Consider the following 9,305-nt stretch of genomic DNA (forward strand, 5'->3'; position numbering starts at 1 on the left):
TGTTTTGTAAATTAAAGCTATAATAATAATAATAATAATTAACCTGGGAGGGAATTTTTTAATGGACAGATCTCAGCTTACACAGTCTCTCTATTTCTGTGGCATTCTTTTACCTCCAGCTAGAAAAAGACTTTCCTTTATTTAACTATTGTGTGCTCAAAGAGAAGGAAAGGAGAAATATCTCTGTATCTATAAATAAAAGTGGAAAATTCAATTTGTATATATTTGCTTTCATGCTTTTCTATTGGTCAAAGCAATATGAAATTAGAATCTTCTGTATTCAATGAAATAATGATAACTTCCTCTACTTTCCCAAAGTTACTATTTAACTTTCATCAATCAAACAGCTGTGAGTGTATACTGCTCTACTAGAGACAGAAGTTTAAAATTTTCCCCATAAAATTCTCAAATTCCCCCAAAAGTGGTTTATCCTAAGCGTCTGACTATATCACTTTATTGATCAAGAATCTACAAGGGCTCCCTATTGCCTTTATGACAAAAAGATCATACTACTGTGCTTGCCAATTAAAGATTCCTATGATTGTGTTTCCTATGATTTTGAGATCAATTTTATATTACTCTACCTCAAACACTCTGGTCCAGCCAAACTGATCTACTTGCCATTCTCTGTACATGAGTTTTTCTCTCTGATTTCTATCCTTTTGAGCAGACTGACTCTGATACCTGGAAGGCCTTCCCTTCTCCCTCTGACTCTTAAGAATTCCTATTTCCCTTTCAACATTCGATTGAACTTCCTTCAAGAAGTTTAGCTTTCTAATTTTCTTGTAATGTCTCTATATTAATTTGTTACTGGCACCCTTGATTCCTTCCAAAATAATTTTATAAAGTCATTTTATATATATATATATATATATATATATATATATATATATAATGACTTTATATATATATATACCATAGAATTATAACATAATAGATGCATATTGAATGGATGAATTAACTTGAGTTAAAAGTGTGAATTGAAGAATACCAAGAGAAAAGTGAGAAAAGTGAAGAAATATCTTAAAACTATTTTTGTCAAACTATCCAAGAGAGTTAATGAAATCAAAATATTTATGTCTGAAACCTGTTTCTGGACTTTCTCTGAATAAAACTGGGTAAATTATGATATTGGTAGCAAAATAGACTGTTAGGAATTAACTTCCATGTCAGTGGTTTTTTTTTTTTTCATTTGAGCATTATGGATAATTAAGGTTTTCTTGACCTTCAGATCCAAATCCTTTTTACAAAATAATGCCAAGAAATCTGTAACTTTTTACTTGCCACAGTTTATTGATGATATAAAAAGCAAATATTGTTGCCTATTTAAAAACAAAAACACATTTTGACTCTTTCACCTTGCCAGTGATGACAACTAGAATGCAAACTTTTGTATGCAAGAAGGAGGAAAAGATGAAGTTTTTATCTATTTTGGTCATTATTCAATGTTTGATGTGAATGTTTATTACACTGTGAAAATGAGAAATCCAGGAATATTTCTGTTGCAATGTCAGTCCAGGAATTTGTGAAAAGACAAGTTATCCCCCAGAGGAAGCTTATCTTCCCTGTAACCAAGAAGTGGCAAAGGATCATAGCTTGTATAATACTATGATACATTATACTAAAAAGCTGAATTAATCTTCCAAAGGTCTAGAAAATTTAGAAAAAACTTTTATTGCCAATCTACAAATCTTTCATTTTTGTTATTTCTTCTGGGGAGATTGTTTCTAGCCAATCAGCAAATGTATGCCAGGGAAAATCATTCCTAAAGAAAGAAACAGGAGAATCAAAAATGAGGGGAATAGGTAATGACTCACCTGAGCTCTCCCCAAAAAACTCTGAACAAGTTTAAATAATGCCATAAAAATTCCTAGAATAGCAAAACGTACAAAAACAGAGGGTGAAATAATTTTCCATTTAAAGACAACTTAGAAGATCAGCAGGAAAGGTATGTCACAATTACATGAAAGTGGAAGACAGTCCAGCACAAGCCATGCTAGCATAGACCCACCCCAACAATCCAGGAACAGCTTGTGAAGCACTCAACGCACAGACAGTTTGGGGGTCAAACACCTACTTAGAAGGAGGTTACTAGTGTCTTTTGATAGCAATGAGGCAGGACTCTTTTGCTTTTCTACTCTGATCCAGATCCCAGCTCTGAATGGCAGTCCCAGGGTCAGGAAAAGCACTAGCACATCAGAGCTTGTAGCCATAGTGGAGCAGGGACCCTCTTCACAGTAACAGTGCAGAAAAGAGTGCTTGGAGTTCTTCACAGATCAGAACAAAGGCTAGAAGGGAAGGAAACACACCTTTCCTTAGATTATATTCCCTTAGGAGAGCTAAAAATAACAGGTTCCTAGAAATATTTCTGAAATCAGCTAAACAAATCCCTTAAATCTTGGAACAATGCATTCTCCACCATGAAAGCAGAACCACACTTTATTTATTTAGTTTATTTTTCATTTTTTTAAATATGGTATTCTTCATGAATTTGCACAGAGGCCATGCTAATCTTCTCTGTATCATTCCAATTTTAGTATATGTGCTGCTGAAGCAAACACAGAACCCCACTTTATTAAGGAGTTAAAAGTCAAGAAATCATCTCAGAAAATGAACAAACCACAGCGGGTGTGGGGTGGGGAAACTGCTAACCATGTACAGTTACTATGGTGACAAGAAAGATCAAAACACACATTCAAAAGATGACAAAGTCCAAGCTAAACCTATCCAAAACCTCCAAGAAAAATATTAATTGGTGTCAGGCCATAGAAAACCTCAAAATGATTCTAAAAATCAAGTATGATTAAAAGAGGAAAAATTGGAAAGAAAAATGAGAGTGATGCAAGAAAATCATTTTAAAAAATCAGTCATCAGCTTGTTAAAGGAAAAACAAATACTGAAAAAAAATAATACCTTAAAATCAGACTAGGGTAAATTATAAAAGAGGCAGAAAAAGCACTGAAGCAAAGAATGCCTTAAAAAAGCAGAATAGATTAAATGTGAAGAGAGATGGAAAAATTCACTGAGAAAACAACTTCTTAAAAAGTAAAACTGGCCAAATATAAAAGAAGGTACAAAAGATCACTGAAGAAAATAAATACTTAAAAATTAGAACAAAAAATAGATCCAGGAGAGAAAATTAAAATAAAAAAAAAATTGGACACTGTAAGTCATGATAAAAAAAAGCCTTAACTTTTTTTTTAAAAAAAGCCTTCGTCTTTTAAAATGATCAAGGACAACTGCCTTGACATTCTAGAACCAGAGGGTTATTTATATTACCGTATACACACACACACACACACACACACACACACACACACACACATTTCTGTATATATATATATATATATATACAGAAATGTGTGTGTGTGTGTGTGTGTGTGTGTGTGTGTGTGTGTGTATACGGTAATATAAATAACCCTCTGGTTCTAGAATGTCAAGGCAGTTGTCCTTGATCATTTTAAAAGACGAAGGCTTTTTTTAAAAAAAAAGTTAAGGCTTTTTTTTATCATGACTTACAGTGTCCAATTTTTTTTTTATTTTAATTTTCTCTCCTGGATCTATTTTTTGTTCTAATTTTTAAGTATTTATTTTCTTCAGTGATCTTTTGTACCTTCTTTTATATTTGGCCAGTTTTACTTTTTAAGATAAAATTTAGGAGGAGAGAATGAATGTACTGAGAGAAAAGTAAAGAGAGGAAGAAAGGGGCAAATTATCTTTTATAAACAAGGTTAAAAGAGTTTTGCAGTGAAGAGGAAAAGGTAGGAATAAAAGGGAGTGAGTGAACTTTATTCTCATCAGAATTAGATTATAGAACAAATAAATAACATACTCAATTGGATTCAGGAATCTATTTTACACTACAGGAAAGTAGGAGGGGAATGGAATAAGAAAAGTGGATGTTGATAGAAAAGAGGGCAGATTGGTAGAGGGGATAGTCAGAAACAAAACACTTTTGAGGAGGGACAGAGTGAATGGAGAGAGAGAGAATGCAATAAGCAGTGGGAAATAGGATGAAGGGAAAAAACAACAATAATGTGAAAAAAAAACTGACCAAGTATTTCTGATAAAGACCTCATTTTTCAAACATATGAAGAAATTCATAAAAATAAGAAATATTCCAATTGGGAAATGATCAAAAGATAGGGATAGTTTTAAGATGATGTAATCAAAGATAGTTATAGCTATATAGAAAATTTTCTCTAAGTCACTATTCCTTGGAGAAATGCAAATTAAAATAATTCTGGAGACAGAGACAAGATGGTGGAATAAATGCAGGAATTTGCCCAACTTCTCCAAACTTCTCCAAATTCCTTTAAATAATGTAATATAATGTAAATATAAATGTGAATAAATGTAAATAATTCCTCTAAAATAAATTTGGAGCATCAGAACACCCCCAAACACACAGAGAAACCCTTTCCACCTGAACACTATTTGGAAACTTAGCAGAAAAAGTCTGTGACACAAGGGAGGGAGTGCAGATGCATCCTCAGTCCTAGACTCAGCCTTGACCTAGGCCCAACTTCTGAATTAGAAGCAATCCTGGTGGCTTCCAGACCTCTTAACCCAGAGACACCAAAGAGGATCTGGAAGGTCAGCAGAAAAGGTCTGTGGAACCTGGTGGGACCCCAGCATGCAATCCCAGTACAAGCCTAGAGCCCAGCATTAGTGAGGTAGGATCTCTGAATCAGCAGCAGTGCTGGAGGCTTCTGAACCTCTTAGCCCGAAAATATTAGGGAGGACTCCGAATGTCAGTGGAGAGGGTCTGTGGCAATATTCATTTATTGGGAGTCTGATGTGCAGTCCCAGTAGAATCCCAATCAGTGGCGCTCCATCCCTAACCAGGTCATTAGATCTTACACCTACAGTGGGGATGGACACAACCAATAGTTCCAGGGCAGAAAAGAGTACAAGAATTTCTGACAACAGCTGCACAAAGCCCTTGAAGCTTGGGACAGTGTATCCTCTACCCAGAAAATAGAGCCCTACTTTAACAAAGAGTTAAAAGCTGAATAACAGTGAGGAAAATGAGCAGAAAAGAAGAAAAAGTTTCTGACCATTGAAAATTATGGTGACAGAGGATCAATACAATCAGAAGATGATAACAAAGTTAAAACTCCTATATCCAAAGCCTCCAAGAAAACCAAGAACTGGGCCAGAATATAGAAGCGCTCAGAAGGTACTTTGAAAATCAAGGAAGAGATAGAGGAAAAATAGGGAAAGAATTGAGAGCGGTACAAAAGAAAATACAAAAAATTAATGAGAAGTATGTCTTAAAAAGCAAAATTGTTAATTGGGAAAGCAGGTCAAAAGCTCACTGAGGAAATAATTCCTTAAAAATAGAATTGAGCAAAAGGAAGCTAATGAATTTATAAGAAATCAAGATACAATAAAGCAAAACCAAAAAATGAAAAAAAATAGAAAAAAAGTGAAACATCTCATTGTAAAAAACAACTGACCTAGAAATAGATCCAGGAGAAATAATCTAAATATTATTGGCCTACCTCAAAATCATGATTAAAAAAAAAGCCAGATATTATCTTTCAAGAAATGATCAAGGGGTGTTGTCCTAATATTCTAAAACCAGAGGGTAAAATAGAAATCGAAAAATCCACCTATCACCTCCTGAGAGAAATCCTAAAATTATTATACTATAGCCAGGAATATTATGCCCAAATTCCAGAACTCCCAGGTCAAGAAAATATTGCAAGCATCCAGAAAAAAAATCAAGTATAATAGAGCCACAGTCAGCATAATACAAGGTTTAGCAGCTTCTACATTAAAGAATGGGAGGACTTAAAATATGATATTCTGGAGAGCAATAGAGCTAGGATTGCGACCAAAATCACTTAACCAGCAAAATTGGATATAATCCTTCAGAGGAAAAGATGGTTGTTCAATAAAACAGAGGATTTTCAGGTGTTACTGATGAAAAGACCAGAGTTGAATGGGAAATTGGATTTTTAAATACAGGACTCTGGAGAAGCATAAGAAGTTAATCAGGGAAGTGATATAAGGGATTTAATAAGGTTTATCTGTTTACATTCCTACATGGGAAGATGATACTTGGAATTCATTAGACATTTTCATTAGTTTGCCAATTAGAAGGCATATATATATATATATATACATATATATATATATATATATATATATATATAGAGAGAGAGAGAGAGAGAGAGAGAGACTATGAAGGGATAATATCTTTTTTAAAAAATGATAAAATCAAAAAAAATGAAAAAATGAAAGAGGAATGTACTGGGAGAAAGGGAAAAGAAGTGGAATGATTCAAATTATTTGCCATGAAAAAAAGAGTCAGGTAAAAGCTTTACAATGATGGGGAAATGGGGTAATAGAGCATGAGTGGGAGTGCCTTACTCTCATCAGAATTGGTTCAAATAGGAAATAATATTTAATAATATATTTTTATTTAATATATAATAGTATAATATTATTAATATGTATTATATGTAATAAAATATTGAATAATTATATAATAATATTTAATAATAATATAATAATACCCAATAGGGGCATAGAAATCTATCTTACCAATGCAGGAAAATAAGAGCAGAGTGCAATATGGGAAGTGGGGAAGTAACAGAATGCTTTAGAAGTAGGACAGGGTGAAAGGAGAGAGAGAATAAATGAGAGGAAATATAATAATCAGTAAATAATTGTAAAAAATTGAAGCAAGTTTCTCTTATGTATTCATGATCATGAGCAGGATCCTCTCAGTAAAAAAAAAGGAAAAAAAAACATTGGAAAGTCCTCAATGAACAAAGTGAAATATATTGGATACAAAGTAATAGCAATGTTCTGGCATGACCAGTTGTAAATGCTTTTGTTATTCTCAGTAGTACAAACATCTACACCTACTCTGAAAGACTCATGATGAAAAAAATCCTATCTATATCCTGAGAAGAAACTGATTGAGTCTGAATATAAGTTGAAATATTATCTATTACTCTTTCTATCTCTATTTTTAACTTAATTTTTTTTGAGCGTTTTTATTTTCATTAGGGTGAGAAATCTATGTTTTTTTTTTTTTAAACTTGACTTATGGAAATGTTTTGCATAATTTCACATGTGATTATCTAATTGTGGGTGGGGATAAGGGAGAGAAGCTAGAACTAAAAATATTTTTTTTAAATTGTAAAAAATTGTTTTGATTACAACTGTGAAAAATATTAAATAAATAAATTTTAAAAATTCTGAAGTACTATCACACACCATTAGATAAGCTAATAGGACAGAAAAAGGAATGGACAAATGTTGGAGGGAATGTGGGAAAAATGAGACTTTAATGCATTATTGGTGAAGTTATAGACTGAATCAACCATTCTTATTCTAAAGTGCTTTTAAAAATTATTTTATACTCTCCCAGCTACATGTAAATGCAATTTTAACATCTTTTAAAATTTTTTTGAGTCCTAGATTCTTTCCCCTCTCCCCCTCCTACTTCACTGAGAATGCAAGTAATACTATTAATTATACATGTGTATTCATGCAAAATATTTCCATAATAGTCATGTTGTAAAAGAAAATTTAGACAAAACCAAACAATAATAATAACAAAAGCCAAAAAAATGCAAAATCTCAACCATTTTTAGAGCAATTTGCAACTATGACCAAAGAGTTATGAAACCTAGAAATACCACAACTAGATCTGAATCCCAAATGGCATTAAAAACAAACAAACAAAAAAACAAGAAAAAAGAGAAAAGACCCATATGCAAAAATATTCATAGTAGCTCTTTTCTGGTGGCAAAAAATTGAAAATTGAGGGGATGTCAATCAATTGGAGAATAGCTGAATGAACTGTGTATTTGATTATGATAGAATGCTATTGTTCTATAAGAAATGATGATAAGTATGCTCTCAGAGAAACTTGGAAAGACTTCCTTGAGCTAATGCAAAGTGAAATGTACTGTGTACAAAGCAATATTTTAAGATGATCAGCTGTGAGCATCTTAGTTATTTTCAGCAAGGTAATTATCCAACACAACTCTTAAGGACTTATGATGAAAAATGCTACCTATCCTCAGAGAAAGAACTGATACTGTTGGAATACAGATTGAAATATACTTTTTAAACTTTCTTATTTTTTTTGTCTATGTTTATTTTTTACAACATGATTAACACAGAAATGGTACACATTTATAATATACAAGGAATTACTTGCTTTCTCATTGATAGGGATTAGGTTGGAAGAGGAAGGAAAAAAATTTGGAACTCAACATTTTAAAAAGAAATGTTAAAATTGTTTTTACACATAACTGATGAAAATAAAATTCTAAATATATTTTTACAAAGGAAACAAACAACTGCACCAGATTATATTTACAGAGGGGAAACTCTCTGCTAGTGACTCAGGATATTAAGAGGCAAGGCTGAAGAAGATGACTGATAAGAGAAATAAAACAAACAAACAAACAAACAAAAAACAAGCATCATGAGTGACCTTATACATACAATCATTACGTGCCTCTTCTATTTATTCCTCCTTTCCCTCAATACATAAGGACTTCTTCACAACCTTTACAGTAAACTTCCTTCCGAATTTCTCCCAGGTTACTTTCTTTGTAATTTTTGTCTTTTTAAATTGGTTGTTCTTAAATTCATAGAAAACAGTTGATAGAAAGAAAAAAAAAAGAGGCACAAACTAACAAAAGAATCCCTATAGATACTGAATTTTTCTGGACTGAGATGTGAAAAAGCATTATGGGATATGGAAAATGAAAAACTAATGTGCTGCATTAAGCTACATTAAGAATTCTGGATTTTGAACATATCTAAAGAGATAATAGTCTGACTAATTCTGCTTTCACCAGAACAGATCAGAAGTGAAGTACTGTCTTCAGTTATGGATAGCATATTTTAGGAATGACATTAATACATTAGAGTTTATCTGGAATAGTGGAAGGATGTTGAAATGAAATTTAGAGGCATCTAGGCTAAACCTAATCTTAATAGGAATCCTTTCTTCAATATCCTTCCATATGGATGATCATCTAGCTTCTACTGGTATTCCTTCTGTGATGAATCCATTCCTTCCTGAGTCAGCTTAATCTATTTATGAATGAAGTATATGGCTTTGTAGCCCTTTTTACTGAAATAGTTTCTATGTTGTAATTTATGTTTCCTGTGGTAAATATTTGTATGTATGAATTTTCTCTGTCTTCCTTCATTTTTTTCTTTAAAATCAGATTCTTAAGATCAAAATCTTAAAATCAGATTTACGAATCTCCAGAAAAATACTCTATCTCTGATCAAGAAAACAGTCTTCCTATAAGTTAAAT

At 32.4% G+C, this 9,305-nt stretch overlaps 1 pseudogene; it reads right to left on the minus strand.

Annotated features, from left to right (window-relative positions):
* Positions 1-2,467: 2,467 nt before the first annotated feature.
* LOC111720022 lies at positions 2,468-2,561 on the minus strand (annotated as a pseudogene).
* Positions 2,562-9,305: the final 6,744 nt, after the last annotated feature.

This window comes from Sarcophilus harrisii, chromosome 3 (assembly GCF_902635505.1).
Source record: "Sarcophilus harrisii chromosome 3, mSarHar1.11, whole genome shotgun sequence".
Lineage (NCBI taxonomy): Eukaryota > Metazoa > Chordata > Mammalia > Dasyuromorphia > Dasyuridae > Sarcophilus > Sarcophilus harrisii.